Source organism: Paramormyrops kingsleyae, chromosome 9 (assembly GCF_048594095.1).
Source record: "Paramormyrops kingsleyae isolate MSU_618 chromosome 9, PKINGS_0.4, whole genome shotgun sequence".
NCBI lineage: Eukaryota > Metazoa > Chordata > Actinopteri > Osteoglossiformes > Mormyridae > Paramormyrops > Paramormyrops kingsleyae.
Window position 1 is genome coordinate 30,654,957 of NC_132805.1, and position 23,694 is coordinate 30,678,650.

Below are 23,694 nucleotides of genomic sequence, written 5' to 3' on the forward strand. Positions count from 1 at the left end.
ATCAGCTCTGAACCTGCCGCATTCCCTTCCACTCTCACCCACTGCATTCCCATCAGCTCTGAACCTGCCGCATTCCCTTCCACTCTCACCCACTGCATTCCCATCAGCTCTGAACCTGCCGCATTCCCTTCCACTCTCACCCACTGCATTCTCATCCACGCCTCCCAAAGCACCAACTGCAGCTATGTTTGACACCAAGAACATTTCAGCTCATCACGTACAAATCGGTTCTCTTCACACTGGTTCTGGTCCACGCTATCAGCCTATGCCCAGGTGCTTATAGGGTGGCATCTGACTCTGTTTTAAGTCCATCCAGGATGCCAGGACCAAATGGCTCTGACTGAAATCGCTCAGCTGTACAATCAGGCGTGTCTGTGTGTGTACAGAACTGCACGCCCCACGCGTCACTTTGGATTTAAAAACATCGGCTAGGCTACTGTTATAATGTGACAACAAGCTGTGGTTAAGATATGCACATTTATCAGCAGTGGTAGTGGGGGGGGGTGACCTTCCCCTGACCTAAGGTCAGCCACTGGGCAACAGGGGCTCCACAGATCCAGAGTGGCTGCTGCTGTGTGAGTGGGGGCGCTCTGGCCTGTAGTGGGGGGGGGGGGGGGGGGGTCCGATGGCCGCTACAGCTTGAGGGTTTGGCAACAGGGAGCAGAGCTGGAGCAGTAACCTCCCCCTGACCTCCGGGATCATCCCGGGTCAGATTAATGTGGACGGGATGTTGGCGGCAGCCCAGGCGGACGGCTTATCCGGGCTGCCCCCCCCCCCCCACCAGACGCACATGAAGATGAGCAGCAGAACCCGCTGCCCCCCCAAACACACACACACTCAGACACGCTCCATACATTCACATGCAGCATGGATACCACAATTAGCACATTAACACCCGCAAAAAGGCCCTTGTTATATTCATTGCATTCATTTCCTCCTGCTATTTTCAGGCCGGGGTGGGGGGGGGGGGGCTAAATGTCCGAAACCTGACCTTTTATAACAGCCTTCCGGTAGCCAAACACTAAACTCACTAGGACCCTGTTGAGGAGGGTATTACGCTGACGCACCAAGAGGGAACCATCCACATGGGCATCACCGCAGGAGAAGCCCCCCACCAAGGAAAAGCCCCCCACAGAGAGGTCTCACAGGAGCCGTTTTTCCCTCAGTCACTCCAAAGTATAACTCATCACCCACTCAAAATAATTTTTATTCTAAGAAAGGAAAACATAAAAATGAAGCTTTATCCCTTTATCCATCCATCTTCTACCCTCTTATCCCTGCCACGGTTACCAGGAAATTAAACGTAATGAGATTCATGACTGATGCAATATACCTGTATGGTGGCACCAGCTGACCTGCCCGCAAGGACGCTCCTTATGCCACAGCCTCCACTGATCCAGAACTCCCTGGCACACACACCGGAACGGGCCCCCGGACATCCCAAACACGGCGGCGCTCGTGCGGTGGCTAATATAATCCTGCTTGGTGCGGAGGGGCGGTCGAGGATGGGCGTGGGGGTGGGGGACAGGAACAGCCGCGGCGTGGCTCAGCCGCACGAGCCGACTTGGCGGCACAGAGGCACACGCCCGCCGCGGCTCTCTGCCCGCCCCGGCAGTCAGGGGCTTGGAACTGTGCCAAATGTCACCGCGGGCGACCCGAACTCAGGAGGTTGAACATAATTCCCAGCGAAACCATAGCTAAGGGCCAGGCCAATAGTGCGCTGGGGCGCCGACAATGGGGTAGAATGGTTCAGGGAGCTGAAATCGGTCAGATTTTAAATTTGAGGCAAGTCTGCACACACATGCACATGCATTTACAAGTATGCGGCAGTTTTACTACCTTGCAAATAGTCTGTAGGGTTTGCAAACTACCTCAATGTTTTTGATGTAATTAATTTTAGGTTCATAATGGAATAATATAGATTTGTCATAAGATTTCTTGTGTGAGTGCGAGAGAGTGAAAGCGTGAGAGTCACGGCAGATGCCTGAGAGTTTGCAACCTCGGCCCTGGTGATGCATCACGCAAAGATTCCTGCGTCCCCAACACCAAGCAGGAAACGTAAATATCCTGGTGGGAAGGTCCTGCAGTGACAGGATGTCTGCTTTTCACATCACTGCTGCTGTTCAGATAAGGAAGGCGGCATAAGAGGCTGGTCATGGCCACGCAAGTGACCCCAGAAACCGCAACACCGACAAGGGGAATCACTGACAGCCTCGTGCAAAGAAAGCTGTAACGGCACGGAGATGCACCGAGATACCGCGGGATTTACCGCCGCCGGGACATTTGCGAGGAATCAAGCGCGCAGATCTGTTCACGCTACAGCTATTTACACAAACAACGGCTCATGTGAGACCATCGTCAGTTTGCAGGAAACACCCACAGGAGGAAATGACATGTAATTAGATGCTAGGGCACTGGGAGACAAGCTTTAACATTAACATAATTCGACATCGGAAACAAACACAACAAGCATGTGGTGCTCATCCTGGGATTAACCTCCAGCTAGAGAGCGCTCCGTTTTCAGGGCCGGTTCTGCCTGGTAGATCTCTAGATCAGAACCTGAAAAGGAAAAAGGTGACGCCTAAACTTGTGTCCTTCCACACTCTATTGTCTTTTCAAATTCTATGCTGGACACTGCGCCTCAGAGGAGACGCAGAGAGTGCCGGACGGATTACACCTCAGATGCACTGGGACTATCTGGGAATACGCGTTTGAGGCCGTGGATGGAGAGGTGCGGTCTGACCTGCTCAAGATGGCAGCCGCCTCGACCATCACCAGGAAAAGAGAGAAGAGATGGTATGTTACAAACGCATGGTGTAATCACGCCGCATTATGTAATAACACGACAAAATGTAACAGATTTTCACTTGATTATGTAATAGCTATTTTGTAATAATCTGTAGCATTTTGTTGTAGCTAGAATGCAATATGTAATAAATTATTAACTTATTGTAGTGGCTATAACAAAACGCGGGCACTTTTTAATAATGAAAATGTAATACTGTGCATTATGTAATAAACAACCAAGATGGATGTCTTCATTCACACTTTGTCAAGTTATTACATATCGTGGTATTATTACATAATGCGTCGTAACATGGTACCTACAACATGGAGCACTTCAGCAAAGGTGCACATATGATATGATCGATCAGTTCTGCTGTTCCAGGAATGGTCCCAGATTTCACCATGAGCCCAGAAGGAAGGCAGGGGGCCAAACAGGGCCCAGGAGTCCCCACCACAATCCACCTGAGCCGACCTGGCAGAGGATGACAGCGGCCCTTGTGGCATTCATCGCAATAGTGAATTCTGACGGACATTTCGAAAAACACATTTTGACACAGACGAAACTTGCGACGGACACATTTCTCTTTGTACGGACAGGGTGCTGATCTTTGGTCACCCGCCCGAGTGACAGCTGGCTACTCGAAGTAGCTATAGAAACATGGACCCAGCGACAGGAAAAGGACGGAGATGCCATCAAGGCCCAAACACTTCATCTTCATTCACTGGTAAAAGTTTTTCCCATTATAAAACCAAATCCACAGGCACTTCAGCAGATACAGAAAGGAGGTTTAACACTTTCAGGAAAACCGGACATGTTATGAAAATGTCCTCCAGTCTGTTAAAAATCACATTATTCTACTTAATAAAACAGACGTCTCAGATGCTTGATGCCAAGTAGCTAAAGGGCATTGTGAAGTGGTGCCAATAGCCTTTGATATTACAGTTACGACAGGATTGATTACGCCGCGTTAAGTCACTGAACATCGTGCAGAAATTTGACAGCCGGCCGCAAACGCGAGCGGCACCAGCGAGCGACCAATCAGCACTGGGCCAGCAAAAACCAGAATGACGTTGTGCTGGGTGTGGAAAGTGCCGTCCGAGAAACCACTGCACCAAAACACGAAAAGGAGCAATAGACACAGAGAGGGGCAAAACTGGACCAGGGGTATGATTCTTGCCCCAGGCTCTTGTGTGTGCAGTTTGCACGGTGTCCCATCCAGGGTGTTCCCAGCCATCCGCCCCGTCTCCTGGGATAGGTTCCAGGCCCAGAGTAACCCTGTACTGACAAACCAGTTATGGATATTAATGGAAGCGTACAAATGAATTAATAAACAGCTACACATAACTGCAGGTCTACAACGTTACCTTAATGGCTTTTTATAGTAAGGTGCTAATTAACTCGCTAGCATGACATCGTTTCATGGCAACCGCCTTCCTCTTAATGTTACACATCACCAAGGACTTAATTCACAGGCGGAGACGGAGGCATTTGAATGAATTTATTCATTAACACACTCGACAGCAATAAAGAAAAAAACTGGATGCATGATGTATTTTTGTGTCATAACCCTTTTATAAAACCAATAAAGTCCGAATTTCAATGGCGTGGCACAGGTGATGAGTCGTTTAACAGCACCCTTAAGCTGCAACAATACGTGGCAGCAAATAAATCCGCTTGCATGTATTTGCTTTAAGTGATACCAAATAAACTGGATTTAAATGATATGGTACAACCAGTACAACCCCTCAATTTGAGTATTTACTTCCCAAGTCAGTATTATCGAGTGCAGACTGTACTATTTGCAGCTCAGTACAGCAAACTGGCCAATTCTCCACCCCCCCCACCCCCCGAGGAGTATCAGCTGATGTCTTTACTGGGAACACTGGGAGTCTGGGGATCAGCCGGCCATTTCTGCCTCCCACCGTCTGGCCCCGTCGCTCTCATGGCGGCGTCCCCATGGAGGTCAGCCTCCTGGCTGGCACCTCCTCGCTCCCAGAGCCGCTTATCCGCGGATCCTCGGTGCCACATGGAGGATGAAGCGTGAGGCGCTCACAGGGAGTCCAGAGAGTCCACTGGCCGCCGACTGTGATCCCGGCAAAACGCGGATTTTATTTCTCACCGACGCCACGTCGGCGTCTCTCAGTGCCATGTCCTGCTGCGGTAAACAGGAACCGTGCGAGGAACGGCACACGACACCAAGATTAACCTATAAGGCACTTATGGCTCAGGCCGTGGAGTGAAAAAAAGTGAAAAGACAATTGGTCTAGTGTCTATGACAAAACTAACGTGTACAGGACTGCCATCCAACTGGTCAGTGAGTGTCCTTTAAGAAAACACACAAACACACACACATTTGTATTCATCTCTTTGTGGGGACCATCCATTAATTTCTAAAGGGATAACCCTAATCCCAACAATGACAACCTTAACCCCTACCCAGCCCTAACCTCACCCATAAGTAACCAAATAAAATACCAGACTTTTCGTATTTTTAGTTTTTGAATGTGGTCATACATTTTTATAAATTGAGATTCCCCTTGTGGGCATTCAAAAAATGTCCCCACAAGGTAAACATTTACAGGATTTACCCAGATTATGGTGTAATCTGGTCCCCACGATGTAAAATAAGACTTAAAAAATGAGGATACTGGCAGTCTGTGCATTGTCAGACTGCGCAGACTGTGCATTGTACAAAGGTGCTATAAGTATCTGCAAAGATATACCCATCCACCACACACAGAACCTACTGTGGCTCTGAAAGCAAGAGATTTAATCTGACTGGTCTGCTGGTCTGGCTGCTAAAGCCTAGCCTTCATACTGATAAATGAGCCAGCGTTCAATCATAGCATCAGGGTGTGTGTCACATGGTTTCGCCGTCCACGGCTCATTTACTCATTCAGGCCGCAAATGCGTCCTCGCCAAAAATCAACAAGAAGGGGGGGGTTTTGTTTACAATTTTTAGAAAAAAATAACTATCAATCGTGATTGTTGAAAAGTGAGACACCAAATGTAATCTGATCGTCTTGAAGGATTGCAGACGGTTTTGGCATTTGTATACTCTGACGTGAAGACGAATCTTGTGGCTGCAACTGAAAACAGATCAAATCAGAGATTTTGGTGCCCCTACTATACCGCCCATAGCCAGACATTACACTGCAGCAGCCTGTGCAAACTGTCCTCAGGATTGGCTACATTTCGTTTCTAAAAAAGAAGCAGGAACCACTAAATCGCAAAAGAAAAAAACAAAGCTTTAATAAAATGGAAACGTTCCAAGACCGTTTACTGCCCGGGCTGTTGGAGAAACTGATGGCAAGAGATGCAGAATTGGGGGGGTTTGGGCACACATGTAATTTAAACAGAACAGACAACACTTCAAGATTGACCAGTCCAACTCGTACAAATCTCATAGCAGGTGGCAAAAACTTGAAACTGGGGGGGCGCGTCTGAGCGCATCGCTACTCTGACACACTTCTGCTCCCCCCACACGGTCCCCGCGGCCGTATCTGGGCCGCACGCTTTACCGGCTAAGTTCTCCGGTAATTTTTTATAAGTGAACAAAACCACCCGCCCCCCGGCTTCCCGTCATCCCACATCTCGGGGGTGTCCCTTGCACTTCGCGAGAGCCCCCAATGAAGTGGAAAGACGGCGGCAGCGTCCGTATTTCAGGGCACTTATTAAGCTGATTAAGGAACATGCCGTCTGCGTACCTGCAGCGGCCACAGTGGAGCTCTTTCTTAGACTGTTTGAAGAACGTGTGCAGCTCAAAGCCGGGAAAAGAGTGACGAGAAGTGTTATAATGGTCTATATCGGGACAGAAATCTGCATAATTTATGCAGAGGGGTTTGTTTTAATAATCAGACAGATGGAACTCAGCAGAAAACACACTCACACTTAAGGGTCAACAACCGGTTTCAGATCATTACAGTTTAGGGCCCTGTTTTCCAGAATAAGATTATTATAGGGTTTGTTTTAGAGACTTTAGTGAAAAGAAACAACAGAAGATGTCAGTTGAGGGTAAGAAAAAAATTAACTTAAAACTTGTTTCCATTTCTTAGTCATTTTGCTGACAACAGCGGCCAGCAAAATGGATGAAGAGGAGCCTGACAAAACGTAAGAATTTTGCACTGATTAAAAAAATACTACTTACGCAAAAAAAACGACAGAGTCAAAATTAAAGAGATGCACGACTGAAGCACCAGCCTGAGCCGTGTATTAGGATGTGACACGGGTGAGTGCTGCAAGGCATGCTGGGGCCCCGTGACCTTTGCTGGCGAATGTTATTAATATGTGTACAGTATCGGAAAAGGTTAACGAGGCCACACCAGGCGAATTGCAAGGAAACGCAAGGATTATGCAATTCCAGAAGCTACGAGAAAAAAAACAAAACAGACAGCTAACGTCCTAACATCAGTCTAACGTAAGGATGGTGAAATAAAGAATCGCATGAAGACACGAACCGCGAGCAAAATGAAAACACACGTTTAGCTAATGGCCACCTGTTCTTAGCGGCTGCTGCATGCACAGGAAAGCCGCCACGGTTTTTACAGACATCCACACCTCCAGCTTGCCAAAAAAAAGGTGGGTGGGCCGTCGCTGATTTGCACTTGCGTTTCCCAAGTCGGCTCTTAACTGACTAGGTGACTGCACAAACCACAATGACATTTACGTTACAAAAAGCACCAGTTCAGGAAACCTGTGCCTAACCTCAAAACTTTATAAAAAAGAAAAAAAGAAAACAAAATCGCATTATTGAGCGTCTTCAAAACTAACAAGACTCCTTATTGCTGCAAGCCAGAGCTGCTTAGTTGTTGACGAATGCAACTCTTGGAAAATAAGTACGAGAAACGGCGGGTGCTATCGGGGAGCGGCTGCTCGCTCACTGCTGAGAACTGACCGGGTAGCTTTGCACACGTGTGTTTGATTGGGGAATGATGGCCGGGCTCCGAAGGGTCACGGCAGCATTCCAGCCTCCGAGGTAGGCAGGATTCCGATGTTACTGCCGCCCTTTCCCTCCTGGCGCAACACGTGGTGCGTGACCCTCAGCAAGAAAAGCAAAAATGAAAGGGACCCTCCACTACCTTCACTCCTGGACTGAGATTGGCGATAAGACGGACTTTAAATATGCCTGCAGGAGCTGCCCGCCCCTCCGCAGAAAGGACTTCCAAGTTAGAAGCCGAGTTGAGGACTCAGCCAGGGGTGAGTCTCAAGTGCCATTACAGGAAATCAGTTCAGGGGGTCCGATCCATTTCTCGGCAGACAATCGGCAGTAAATAGCTTGCTCCCTGCCCAGAACAATTCCGGAGAATTCCACATCGCTGATATGTGCCACGATTTCCCATGAAAGTATACCTTCGATCAGATGGGCAGCGGCCAGTCTCTCAGCAGTAGAGCCGGTGGCCTGGAGCCCACTTCCCGCACACGCTCAGAGAGCCACACACACTCGGCACGGGAGGTGAAGGCATGCCCAGCTGATGGAAGACGCCACTGACACAGTCCGGATGTGACCCCAAACCCTCACCCCTCAAGGTCTGTCCACGGGCCCCCGGGTCACTCTCATTCAGCAAGTCGCATCAAAAGGCCCCAAAGCGAGGGCTGGCTGGGGCACAGTTGCGGAGAAGCCTCGAAAGCAGGGGAGAGCCGGGGGGCAAATGAGGCAGAATGTCCAGAGTTGATTGTTTCCAAACTGCGGCAAAGCTGGGAAAACTCGGTGATGAGGCTCCTTTCGGAGCAGCGGCAGTGGAGGGCCTATGCGGGCGAAGGTAGACAGGCACTGAGAGAGGAAGACAGGTAGGCAGAGAAGGAGCAGACAGGTAGGCAGAGAAGGAGCAGGCTGGCAGGCAGAGAGACAGGCAGGCAGAGAGAGACCCAGAGAGAGAGGCAGAAAGGCAGGTATGCAGGCAAGCAAAAGGGAGACGGGGAAACAGGCAAAGAGAGAGACAGACAAAGAGGCAGAAGGGGATATGGGGAGAAAAGCAAAGAGACGCAGAAGGGGAGACAGAGACAGGCAAAGAGACACAGAGAGGCAGAAGGGGAGTCAGGTAACAAGAGAGAGAGACAGAGAGAGGCAGAAGGGGAGTCAGAGAGACAGGCAAAAAGAGAGAGAGACAGAGAGAGGCAGAAGGGGAGTCAGAGAGACAGGCAAAAAGAGAGAGAGACAGAGAGAGGCAGAAGGGGAGTCAGAGAGACAGGCAAAAAGAGAGAGAGACAGAGAGAGGCAGAAGGGGAGTCAGAGAGACAGGCAAAAAGAGAGAGAGACAGAGAGAGGCAGAAGGGGAGTCAGAGAGACAGGCAAAAAGAGACTCTAATAGCGCTGTTGCAGCAAGTGCTTATCAGTGGGATAACATTTTTATTTTGCGGAAAACAAAAGATTGATTTGCTTGCCAGATTTAGTAAGAATCATAAACACATTACTGGTCGTATAAATAAAAGGCCGTTTCCCAATTTGATGACAGTTGATCCCCCAATAACTAACAAAATGACGTATTTATCCTCCATGGTTTTGGTGTGGTGGGGCAGTTTTGTATGAAATTATTAGAGATGCACCAATTGCAATTTTCTTGCCCGATTCCAATTTCCGTGTAACCTGCTGATACTGATTTTTGCAGATTACGATTTTCTTTCTAAGAACTAAAATTGACAGCATATACAAACAAAAATCTGCTTTTCTTCAATGCAAAATTTTAAATTTTATCTTAATTATAAAAGAAATTGTTAAACTTTAAAATTTCCCCAAAAAAAGTTACAGGATCTCTCAATTAAACAAGTTTCAAAATAAAGCACTTTGACTGGATTTGAATTACAAATAACAGTAAACTGAAAATGAGTTGCTGTACACCCATCTTTATCTGACATATTTTACTTTTCCAAACAAGAGCAGGTGCAACAGATTTAAATAAAACAAATGTCAGTTGCTTATATCATTTTCCAGTATGTTTAGATTCACCAGATAACACATCAACCTTTTTCGTTGTTTTTTCTCATCTTAAAATAATAAATGTCCATAGGTTACAAAACTCCAAATAAAACTAAAGTGTACTCTTCCAAATAATAATAGATGCATGGTAATATTACTAATACCAACATCGCGTGCACACGGCTGTGAGGCTATTGCCTGCGTCGCTGTGAGTATGACGCATGCCGCATGCCTAAAATCAGTTCAGTATCAGAAATTCATGAGACTGACCGAGCACGTTGCACGTTGAAAATCAGTCAATTCCGGTCCCTGGCTGATCGATTGGTGCAAAAAATTATGCGACGTATAACCTATGACCTTTTTGCATCTCCCATGCTTATTTAGCATAAAGGTTCCAGTTCCTGTTGTGCCGTGGGGCAGCGACACACGAACATGGCCAAGAGCTATAAAAGTTCCATGATCTTGTAAACAGGGACCAGGTTCCGGAACTCCGGTGTGAAAGCACCTAGAGAGACAGACAGAGAGGGAGACGGGCAGGCAGACAAGAGCACAAATACCAAGACATAGCGCAAAACTCTAGACAAAGCGCCTCCCCTCGTACCCTGATGCGGACACTGGTGCAGATCTCCCACCCAGGGAGATCGATGCCTATGACCCGGGCTCTGGAGACGCAAACACCTCCCGCAGAGTGAAACCTCTCCTCGCAGTGCCCACCACTGGCTTTCCGATTATATCTTCTCAGCACCAAACATCCACACTGACAGGATTACAAAGACCCACGACTGCCTATCAGACCTACTATCCGTGTGTGAGAATTCAGACACACTCTGTATTTAAAGAATGAACTGAACTTTAATAATATACAGCAGCAGGGGATACCCCACGTTTCATAAAGGTAGGTTGTTTTTAAATACTTTAGGCATCAGAAATCCTATTTTCTGATGTGTTTACTGTCTGTTACCCTGTGGCGTGTGTGAGAAAAACCCCACTGAAAACATTTTCCATGGATTAATCAGGTACAAAACTCTCTCCCTCTGGTCAAATGCATTTATTGAACCCTTTGTGTAATTACCTGGATCTAATGGCCAAAGGCTGAGCGATGGTGTGGAAAATACAGGAGATGCTGGAGGGGTGCATTCCCCCTCACCGCCACTAGGGGCAGACTGTACACATGTAAATGGCCACTGCTGGAAGAAGGGGGAAAAAAATTACAGATTAGACAAAGCTTGCAGGGCCATTTACTAACAGACTGTGAGGGGAAGAAAAGCAAGGTGCTTATTTTTTTTTCCCAGAAGGAAATAACGGGGAGGGGGTCAAAACAAACTGCCTAACCCTACACATCCAGGGGTCTGCGGCAGGATGGCCAGGGTAGGGCTCCCCGCGACCCCGTCGCCATGGTGAGGCTAAGCCCGCCATCTGCAAGCAGCCCAAAGTAGCACCGGCTGCTGGACCCCATGGGCCTCAAAACACACCCGACTTCGCAAGGCTGCCCCTCGTACCGAATACCACATCTTTTATGTCTCTATCGCCTGTTCACCTGTGACAGCCGTCGCCATTTACAAGAGCGGGTTAGCCCCCATGAGCGTGCCAGTACTGCTACAACACACTCCCCAGCTTCACCCGCCCCCAGCGAGGGGGGGGGGGGACCGAAACTGGGAGGACTGGGAGGCTAGCTGCTGTAAATATACTGCTGTGAAGCTAACAAACCAATAAAAGCATTTTCATTTGTGATTATTAATACCAGTCGTTTGCTTGCCAGACTTAAGCACTGGACGCGTATTTTGTTTTAAAACTTCTGCAGTGCTGGTAACACTTAGTGTTCATCACCAGCATCCAGGACAATGCGGCTCCTTGGGTTTAAACTTTAGAGATTTTGACCATTTTAAGACAAAACAAGAAAATAATCACCGGCCCCATGTGCCATATTTTGATTGTTTGTAAAGTTTACTGAAATCTCCAGACAGATCAAATCAAGATGACCCCTTCTGAAAAGAGCATTGAGAGACCAAACTTCCCCCCCCCCCCCCCACACACACATGCACGCACATTCACACACTGACCACAGCTTAACTCTAGGCTGGACACGCCAGTCAGCTGTTCTCGACCCATCATCTACACGCTGTGTCTTTAATACAGCTGTTTGCCTCACGCACAGCTGCAGTGACATGGTGCCAACTGCGGGGTTGCAGTGAGGGCAGACAGGGGCTACACAAGCCATGCTCACCCTCTGGGGGCAGGGACCCTGCTTAACGGCCTCAGTCGATCACCTCACTAAAACCTGCACCCATCCGGTTCCCCCCCCCCCAGATATTTTAATGTCTCCTGAGTCCTGGCATCCGGCCTGGCTACGAGATGGGAACACTTTTAGGGTATGGTGAGGGAGGGGGGTTGCGAGAGTCTGCCACAGCTGTCCCCTGCAAACACACAGAGGAGTTTACAGAGGTCACGATGGGAATGGGGTGCGACCTCCACAGGGATTACCAGGAAGGCATACCGCAGCCCCCGCGGCCCCACCGGACAGCTAACTCACTAACGTACACCCAGTCGCCAGCAGACGTAAACAGGACGGGTCCTGTTCGTCACGCTCACATGGAGGATTTTTCTGGAGGGGGGTCAGTGTATACAGTGCCTTAAGCTGCTGGATGAGTGCCCCGAGAGATGTGTTAGCGTTAGCGTTATGCTATTTTACTGGAGGGTTAGGGTTAGCGTTAGGCTATTTTACTGGAGGGTTAGGGTTAGCGTTAGCCTATTTTACTGGAGGGTTAGGGTTAGCGTTAGCCTATTTTACTGGAGGGTTAGGGTTAGCGTTAGCCTATTTTACTGGAGAGTTAGGGTTAGCATTAGGCTATTTTACTGGAGGGTTAGGGTTAGCGTTAGCCTATTTTACTGGAGGGTTAGGGTTAGCGTTAGGCTATTTTACTGGAGGAAATCTTCAGTTAAGACTAGTACAGCAGCTGGGGTTCCTGGGGAGATTTGTGGCGGGCGACCTTCAGGGGACACAACCAAGCGACCTTCTGCACCATCAATTCCCCACCAAGAGGAATACTGAAAATTAAACTATTAAACTGTTAGTAAATGAATACTTAGAATTAGGGGGTGAGGCTCAACAGGTTAAGACACCTGGTCTGTGATCAGAAGGTTACTGGTTCTAATCCTAGACTGAGTGATTCCACCATTGTGCCCTTAAATAAGACCCGATTGCTCCAGCAATGGTCTTAACCTGCTTTCTCAGTTGGGCATTGCTTTGGATAAGAAACATCTGCTAGTGTAGTTTCAAAATTTAACTTAAAAGTAACGAGGACATTACAACCAGTTTATATAAAATAAAAAGACTTTTAACTGCAAATTTTACCTTTTTAAAAGTACACTGCTTGCCCATTGAAGCTTTTTCGATAAAATCAAGACACAATGAATTCATTATATCAGAACGAACTGGCACTTTCCTTTAATGAACCGTAGGGGTCGTTTAATACAGCAAGCATCCACACGAGGACAGAGAGAGGGCAAGTGACAAGGCTCGTCAAAGGCGTCAAGCAACTCCACCTGACAAAAGTCACACTGAACTATTAGCACTATTTTAGGGAACTTTCACTCACAAACAAGTGAAACAATTCTGCCTGCTCTTGTAGATTTGACTCCACCATATCAAATTGTTTTTATTTATTGATCCAAAGCCACATACATTTTTTTTGTGAAAGCAAGGCTAGGCTATCCCTGGGGCACTTAGTGGTTACGGGCCTCGCTCAAGGTCCCAACCCTAAAACCACTCTGCCGACCCTGGGATTCAAACCAGCAACCTTCCAAACACACGCACAGCACTGGCCACACTGAGGCACACACTGCCCTCCACTCATGATATGAGACAAATAAAAATATGATATATATATTACCACTTTAGATAAGAGGTTGGGAGATTAGCTGAGAGATGTCAGAGATGCAGAAAGCCTAAATTATCCCTTTAATTGAATTATCTTTTAAGTTAATTAGGCATCAGTTCATTGAGGGTAGCAGAGGACAGTCTGACGAAGCCTGGCTGGTACATATGCACTGTCGAATGTGCCCACAGAGCTTGTATAAGAGGAAGAGCGAGCAAGAGAAACAGAGAGAGAGAGACAGAGAGAGAGAGAGGGAACAGGGAGGATCTCTATCGGTTATACAAGTGCACTGAACTATTTGTGAACTGCAGCGGGGGCGGGTGTGACTATCCGTGTGCGTTTTGTGTTTTTTTTTTTCCCTGTTCGAGCCAGACTGGCTGCCAGCACGAATGCGCCGCCGGCGTGTCCCTGAGAGACGGCGTCGCTGCCCACTTAAGGTGGTGAAGGTCTGAACACCTGGGCAAGGCGGCTGGGGCCATACGACGCCATGTGAGCTGGGCTGTTAAGGATGACTGACGCACGCACACGTACACGCACACGCACCATAATCCACTGCAATCAATACAGGCCAGAGAAATGCACTTAGTGAATCAGAAACTGCTTGACAGCATTTGTTTAGTGACTAGGAAAAAAAACAATACACTACATAGGAATGTCTGTTCCACATTCTTCAAGAGAGGTAAAAACAAAAGGTAAAAATGGGGGAGGGGAGATGAGGCTGGCTGCGATGACACTGGGGGGGTTCCCACTGCGGTCAGTTGGGTCTTCAGGCAACATAAGCAGGGTCTGCCACACAGGGACCAATTAAACACTACGAGAAACACAGTGAGAAGGACCGCATCGCTCTCAAGTCTGATAAGGAATATTAGAAATAAAGTACATTCGAAAATCTTCTCATTTCTGGACCAGTCAAGCAATTTTATACCCACAAAATTAGCACGTTCCTATTGTTCTGTGCAACTAAAATGTCTGTTCTAGGCTGGGATCGAAATTGATGTAAGCCTGGCTTTGAGTCGTTTTTACTTTTCCAAAGGCATCGCTACTTAAAGCAGCCTTAGGATTAAGTACTGTACTCCTAAACAGGTCTCCAAACTCTCTCTCTCTCTCTCTCTCTCTCTCTCACACACACACACACAATCTGTGCTTCAGTGAGGTGCATACCAATATCACCCTATCCAGGACGGGCCCACTGCTTGATGCTAACGGCAGATAATACTCGCCAGCCAGTCAGGACGTAATCTCTAAATAGCTAGACAATGGCAGATTGGAGCAGCCAGAGGACCAGCACTGCCACAGATTATTGCTGTTTCGGGGCTGACAAACAAAGCATTTATGATGTCGATAAATTCCCTGACAGACAGGCCGCTAAACTCCATTTAAATACCGCATATTCCCACCGGACATCGATGCAAATTAAATTTAAGGAGGTTTTTTTTCTTTTTTTAAATGTAAGTCGACTGATAAAGTGCTCATCGAATTAACATATCTGGTAGGCAGCAGTGGAACCGCAATAGAACTGCTCTCAGAATCAGATAGTTAAAATAATTATAAACTCGCACAGAAAGCTAAAATGGGGGGTTTCTTAAAACGCATTCCCGGTGTGAGGCAATAAAGAAATCATTTCTTGCGGCTTCTGCGCATGGATAAGTCTGAGCACACAGACGGGGCTTTTTACTTATCTCAGAGCTACAGGCACAGGGGAAGTAAAGACTGCCCCCCCCCCACATCCCCACCCTCAAACCCACCCCTATCCTGACCACACTGTGCCACAATCTGGAAGGTGGGCTGTCACAACAATCGGTGATGCTGGTCGGGCCTCATTTGTAATGCACCTCCACGCAGGCCTTATCGGCGGGGGAACAACGAGAGACGGCGCAACGTAGCTGGAGAATGAACAGCATATAAAACAAGTTAAGATCCACGACATCCGCAGCTCCCTCCAAAACCTCCACCGCGCATCGTGTGTGTCTGTTTTTGCAGGTCACCCGGGCCTATAGGACGAAGGCAGTATCTGAAATTATGTCTCAGGATAACAAATGGAGAGAGATACAGTCGAATCCAATGTCCAACAGAGCTTGAGACGTCACAAACTCAGAAAAGGCAGCATTTAATTGATAGTCGTGCCGTCTCTCGCTCTGTCACCCTCGCCAAGACACACATACTTGTTCGGCGCTAGTTTTAGCACATGCTAAACTGTTACCACAAAAATTAACTTATTATTCATAGACGCGACATGTTACAATGGGAAACTGGCACATGCAGAATGTTAGTGCAGTTGTGTGTGTATGTGTGTTGTGGGTTTTTGATTAAGTAATATGCAAAACGGAGTATTCCCAAGGGAGACGGCAAAATCTTGGGAGGAGAGCAAATATATGTTCAGAAAAGAGCCCCGCTATTCATCAAGGTGGATTACAAGTGCAGTACATTTGTTTATAACACAGGAAAGGCAAGTAGTAACCGCAGCTGGAAAACAGGCTGCTTTAATTGTCAAAGTTTAATGTAGAGTGAATATATTAGTTGCATGGAGGTATGAACATTTTACTTGAAAGACTTTTTCAATTTCATCTGGGGGAGAGAAAAAATATAATCTTCCATCACCTGCTCCATAGTGTGTTAAAACACCAACCACAGAGGCAGAATTAAAAGGGAACCCAATGGTGATTAAATGTACATATTCGAAAGGAAAATTAGGTCATTTAAAGAAACAAAAGCAGTGTTTACTCCCAGGAGACTCCACACAAACAAAGGCCACCGCCAGCCCCTCGTCCAACAGGTGATGTAGTGCTTCAAAGCTGACATCCCAGGTGGCTGCTGGACGAAGATGCAGCCTGACTCAAGTGCAGGAACAGCGGGTCCTGCTTTTGGGAACTGCCCGGTGGTGGTACGAACCAGAGATTTCTGCCAAAATGTCATGGGGGCGCCCTAAGTATGTCATCAGGAAGCCTCGTGGGAGGGGAACAGCAGAGTGACCTCTGCTCAGCACTCAGGAGCCAGACATTGATCTGGATTGTTCCAGGGAAATATCTTTTTAATCCATGACAGGGTGGGAAAATGTGCTTTGGATAAGACTTTTGGCCAACAAAACATTAATGTAACACAATGAAGACCAAGCATTACAGAAATTTCTGATTTCCACTGGATCCTTCTGTATAATAACCTTTTCCAAAATCGCCCATTAAACACACTGATTTGTTGCTCCTTTTGCCCCATCTGAGAACATCCACTCCTTCGTGCGCTGAGGGATGTTAATTTCTCAACACGCCTTATTTACGGTGCCCGCTAATCCATCCATCTTCAGCCACTGCTTATCCAGTCAGGGTTCCGCTAATCCAGAACCTTATCCTGAGAAGCGCGGCTCGGCAAAGCTGCATGGAATAAGGATTGAAGTAACTGGAGACGTCGGGTGCGCAGATGAACGCGCGCGGAGCGGGACAGCCAGGGCTCTCTGAAGTGATGACACTCGCAGGCAGTGGCGCTGTGCTGCTCTACAGTCGCCAGCGTGAAAGGAAAAGACGAGTCTCAAAGGGATCTTTATGGGTCATTGTGTCCTGCATTTCAGAACAAAACAACACAATGAGGATTACAAAGACACAGAGCAATCTAACAGGACCCAAACACCTATCCTACACAACTCACTAAAGGGCAGCTCCTGAACATCAGCAGTCTTGTCAACACAGAGAGAGAAATAAATGTGAGAAAGCAGTAAGATTCCTGTAAACATATTACACTTCCCATTGCCTGGAAGAGTTCCTGTTTGAATCTATTCTTGATTTCATGTTTTTTTTTTTCCACCCAAACGGAGGAATCTGGAAATGGCTCAATATGTTTTTTGTTTTTTTTTTTTACCAATATGACTTCATCCAATGGAGAGTTAATACAGACAAAGCAACCAGTGTTCAGATTTTAAAAGGTTTATCACATTTACGGTTTAATACCATGAAAGCGAGGACGGGCACTGTCACAAAGCCGGCTGTGATCTTCATTCCATGACATTGACTGTGTTCAGCAGTCACCCTTGACTATGCCGAGCTGGCCATGACTGCAAGATGACTAAACTTAATCCCACTCAAAGCATCCTTCATCATCATTTGCTGGTTTGCACAGCTGTTGTAATCAGGTATTTATAGGTATGGGTGTAAATCAGGCAATAAGAACACCTGTTACTTATAAATACATTTTTAGTCATTTCCACCACAGTCATTTTTAAGACCATCGACAAGGTAATACAAACAAATCAAGTAAAGTGGAGCTTTATTGTCACACCAACCATATTCAGTACACTGCATACAGCAACACAAAACCCCAGACTGAAGCACTACATACAGGCCTATACATACATACATATACCCCAGACTGCAGCGCTATATGCAGGCCTATACATACATACATATACCCCAGACTGCGGCGCTATATGCAGGCCTATACATACATACTGTACATATACCCCAGACTGCAGCGCTATATGCAGGCCTATACATACATACTGTACATATACCCCAGACTGCGGCGCTATATGCAGGCCTATACATACATACTGTACATATACCCCAGACTGCAGTGCTATATGCAGGCCTATACATACATACTGTACATATACCCCAGACTGCAGCGCTATATGCAGGCCTATACATACATACTGTACATATACCCCAGACTGCAGCGCTATATGCAGGCCTATACATACATACTGTACATATACCCCAGACTGCGGCGCTATATGCAGGCCTATACATACATACTGTACATATACCCCAGACTGCGGCGCTATATGCAGGCCTATACATACATACTGTACATATACCCCAGACTGCAGCGCTATATGCAGGCCTATACATACATACTGTACATATACCCCAGACTGCGGCGCTATATGCAGGCCTATACATACATACTGTACATATACCCCAGACTGCAGCGCTATATGCAGGCCTATACATACATACTGTACATATACCCCAGACTGCAGCGCTATATGCAGGCCTATACATACATACTGTACATATACCCCAGACTGCGGCGCTATATGCAGGCCTATACATACATACTGTACATATACCCCAGACTGCAGCGCTATATGCAGGCCTATACATACATACTGTACATATACCCCAGACTGCGGCGCTATATGCAGGCCTATACATACATACATATACCCCAGACTGCAGCGCTACATACAGGCCAATACATACATACATATACCCCAGACTGCAGCGCTATATGCAGGCCTATACATACATACTGTACATATACCCCAGACTGCGGCGCTATATGCAGGCCTATACATACATACATATACCCCAGACTGCAGCACTATATGCAGGCCTATACATACATACATATACCCCAGACTGCAGCGCTATATGAAGGTCTATTCATACATTCATATACCCAAGACTGCAGCGCTATATGAAGGTCTATTCATACATACATATACCCCAGACTGCGTTGCTACATACAGGCCTATACGTACATATACCCCAGACTGCAGCGGTATATGAAGGTCTATACATACGTACATATACCCCAGACTGCGGCGCTATATGCAGGACTATACATACATACATATACCCCAGACTGCAGCGCTATATGCAGGCCTATACATACATACATATACCCCAGACTGCAGCGCTATATGCAGGCCTATACATACATACATATACCCCAGACTGCAGCGCTATATGCAGGCCTATACATACATACTGTACATATACCCCAGACTGCGGCGCTATATGCAGGCCTATACATACATACATATACCCCAGACTGCAGCGCTATATGAAGGTCTATTCATACATTCATATACCCCAGACTGCAGCGCTATATGAAGGTCTATTCATACATACATATACCCCAGACTGCGTTGCTACATACAGGCCTATACGTACATATACCCCAGACTGCAGCGGTATATGAAGGTCTATACATACATACATATACCCCAGACTGCGTTGCTACATACAGGCCTATATGTACATATACCCCAGACTACAGCGCTACATACAGGCCTATACATAAAGTTTATAGATAGACAAGTGTGGGGGGGCTTTAAGAACATCGACATGCAATGTCAATGCCTTAAAGAACTTAATAGTAAATCTTTTAGTACTCTTCATTTGCAGTACGCCATACAATACTTTTTCAAAATAACTTAGTCAATGGAAAAAAAGCAGGTTGCTTAATTTCCATCTGTACAGACATACTCATTCTTGATGATTCAGATAGCCTGCACTTGGGCCCATTTAGACGGCTGGATGTTGAGAGCAAAGCTCAGATTGCAAAACCCACTTTAAATTCAGCACTTCCCCTTCTGGATTTTAAACTCTAGTTTAAATCCGGTTTCTCAACCACTATCACTTTCCGTCTCTATATATACAGCAGTGAAACAGCAGTCTACCTATTTATGATCTCCAATAAAAATTCAAGTCGCTATAACGATTTATGTTCAATTAGAACATAATTAGAATAGACTCTCTGCAGAAATATTCCAAAATTAGCATATTTCCCAGAATACATTTGCAAGGAGTGCATTAATCTTAAAAATGCCTCTGGTTACATCTGAAAAGAACCCCACTGTTTTTACGAGACAAGAAGACCTAGTAAGAAAGAGGATAATTTAATTTCCTAAAATACGCAAAACATGCAGTACTATCAACAAGAACATTAATCGTTCAATTAAAACGTTTGCTGGCTGTTTTACATAAAGACGGAGCGGTCTCCATGGTATTCACAAACATGTCGGGGAGAGGATTGTAAGAATACTCCATGTAAATTCATTTGACAACATAATTGCCATATATGCCTAAAAAATAAACGCAACTACTTAACAGCGAGCAGCAGCACGAGAAAGGGACTGCGCGAGGCGGGAGGGGTGCGTCCTGTAACCTGATTGGCTCTCGATGACATCACCCTGGACGCGCGCTCCGTTGCCCACATGTCGTCACCGCTTTCACTGAGTTGAGCTTAATAACTAAAAGGTTTCGACGTCTACGAGAATCGCCGAAATGATGGGCATCGCTCCACCCCCGATCTCGAGCCCATGCAGCCATGAATGTACGAGAGACTGGAAAAGCCAGCAAGTTGTGTCTTCATGCAAGCGGCATCTCTCCTCTGCCAAAGTCAGGGACGCTGTCCAGCTCCGACCTTGCTGAAGAACATCGTCCCACTAACACAAGCCAGCCAACATCACTAGGCTCCGGCAGGCTGAATACAGTTTAACACGATTTTTTAAAAGCCGGCAAGATCCTGTAAATGTATAGATCGTTCTCAGCAAGGCGAAGGTGGGCGCGCTAAGCGATTCGTTTATTTTTCTGAATAAAAACTACACGGATATCACGCCGTCCAAGAAGGAGGCAGGATCAAGGCAAACACACATTACTCTCCTTTAAAAGAAATTTAATTTCGATGCACATACGTATGTGTTATCTACCTTTAAAAATACAAACGAAGCCACATAAGTGCCCGAGTTTATAAGACGAGCTAGGAACAAAGAGCCGCCTGACTACTTCAACAAAAATCTGACATTCAAAAGAAATAAACACATATCTTACCATGCTTTTGTGTTTTAGTCGGGGTTTATCATCCAAATCCCAAAATCAATCTCGACTTATTTGTAATCCTTTTAGTAGGGCCTATTCCTGTTCATGATTCCAATAATAAATTCGCCAGCAGACAGGCCTGCAGCAAAAATTTCATTTAAAAACTCCAAACAGGCGCTTTCAAAAACTTAAAGATCTTCACAAATCCACAAAACAAAACCTTTGCTGTGGTGCGTTAAGTTTTCCAAGGCCGAGTGTCCTGCGAAGTCATTCCAAGGAAAAGGGAAAAAAGGGTCATTTAAGAGTTTCACAAAGAAAATCCCGTAAAGGTCTCATGCGTTTTGTGTTTTCTTAAAAGTAGCAGCGCTGCTACTGAAGCTATGGCAATAAACGTGAACAGATATATAACTATATCTCGTTTTCCTTTTCAATTGTAAAATTTCATGCAAAGTCAAATCTTTCAAACTAACTGTCTCGTGTTTAGGGTATTGTGTTTGCCCAAAGCTGAATTTTATTTGTATAGTCACTTGTAAATTGTATTGACGCATTGTTTTTATACATTTGTGTATTATTATTATTATTATTATCCTTATTGATTAAGTATTGGCAAAAAACTACATCCGATTCTCTTATATATCTTATATCCTTAATCATTCCGAGCCTGATTGACGGGTGGCGAAGCATCTCAGTCGTGGAAGTTTTACAGCAACGTATTGGACAAAGGCCATTACATTTCATGAAGGAATTTCGTTTTTTCCGCTTTATGTGCAGACCAATCGTAAGTGCTCGATCTCTTATGATGAATACAAAGTAATTTACGTTAATCTGACATTCAATTATGAGCAAACATTTTAAAAATACATTGGTAGGGCAAAGTATCTGAACAAAAGACTTAACAATGAATGCGATTCTTGGCTAGGGACACTATGAGGCTATCTACAGCATCAACATCTAAGCAATACACTAATGCAGTTTACATTTTAACGGCACTAAATACTATCTAATGTGTTCGTCTTCGTCTTCCCAAAAGACCAAAGTAATTAAAATTTCTTACAACTTGCGCTTAGATGGGTAGCCTTTGTTTAGTGACACATATTAAATCAAATAAAATCGAGATAAAGCCTACATTCAGTTAGGTAATACATGTAGTATTTCACATCTTAATATTGCACAACCGGCTATTTAGTTCAATATTCACATTTTCAGTACGAGGTTTATGCTGAACACTGTGCCTTTTAAGTTCTGCAACAAAGGACTGACTACCTGTTGCACTTTCACGAGAATTTACGGAGTTCAATGTCCATTTTTGTTGGCATTTTTGTTTCACTTTGGTCGATCTTGTTCTACTTAGCCCGCGTTAATTATAACTTTTAAACAATTACAACTTTGGAAAAGAATTACGCATTCAACTACACGTGATTCTATAGTTTATTCAAACTATTAGCATACTACCTAAACACGTAACTGTACAGATGAATGGTGATAATAACTAAATCGTCTTTTTTCGATAATTTACTGCGCTAGCTTTAATTAATCAACTCGTCGCGCGTCCTAACTTTTGACAGCTTTGTATGATAACAGGCAACAACCAAAGTCTTGTACCGCGAACTTACCCGGTAAATACAGGTTTTCCCAAGTTCATTCGTTGCATCTTCGTAGATTCAGCAGAGGTTTAGGGCAACCGAGAAGGCAGTTGTCCATCCATGATCTCCCTTCAAAGCACTCGGCGGAACAAAGGAGCGCTCTTCCCCGCTTTGTGCTTAACTTTGCGAGCTGACGCACCAACTCTGCGCAACTTTTGCATTAAAAACAAATCCACGATTTGAGCCAAAAAGCAGAAAAAGATCTTTCTTACAGTAAGTTACTGCCGATGTGCATAAACATAAATGTCCACGAAGCATGGGCACGGCTGAAAAAGTTTGCCCGTGAGTATTTTGGTTGTGTTGTTTGGTCCCTTTGTCTGCACGTGTGAAGGGGGTTCCTGACCGCGCCTAGTTCATCTCAGTTTCAGTCCCGCCCTCCAAATACAACTAAACAACGGCGGAGAGTGAAATAACGCAATAAGTGTGCATATGCAAGAAAAATAAAATCAAAACCTCATATCTGGCCTTATTCATGTTCCGTTCTTAAGTTTTACATTTTACCCGAACACAATAGCATAGTTCAGCCGTTACTTAGGAAACTCTTTGTCCTGCGCCTTAGGATCCAACAAGAAAAGTGGATATCCCTCCTAACATTTAAACAGACGCGGTCTATCAAATCGCAGAGAAAAATCTCGAAAAATCGTTTTTATAACATAATTTTCTTTATTTGGTTTTGGAAAGTAATGAAGCTTTTGTTGTTGCGTCTCTGTGGGGAAATCCATGTGATTCTATTGTGTTGCTTTCATAATACATTCGTATACCATTATATAAAATGTCACGATTCTTTAAAATAGGCAAATTGTACGCAAATGATACTAATAAATGAACTAGACAGTTTATGGACGTGTCTGCTGAGTTGTGCACGTACTGTTACGTTTAAGGACTTGGGGGGGCACGCGCGTACGCGTGTTATGTCGTAGTCAATAATCAATACAGAAAT

General features: G+C 45.6%; 1 long non-coding RNA gene across 3 annotated transcripts in view; it reads right to left on the reverse strand.

The window, feature by feature from the left end:
* LOC111844378 (uncharacterized) overlaps positions 1-23,091 on the reverse strand; it is a 104,900-nt gene extending 81,809 nt beyond the window's left edge. For all 3 annotated transcript variants that reach the window (XR_011993118.1, XR_011993117.1, XR_002838372.2), the window contains exons 1-2: positions 22,725-23,091; positions 21,124-21,370 (exon numbers count right to left, since the gene is read on the reverse strand). This is a non-coding gene — a long non-coding RNA (uncharacterized lncRNA). The remainder of the gene's footprint in view (positions 1-21,123; positions 21,371-22,724) is intronic.
* Positions 23,092-23,694: the final 603 nt, after the last annotated feature.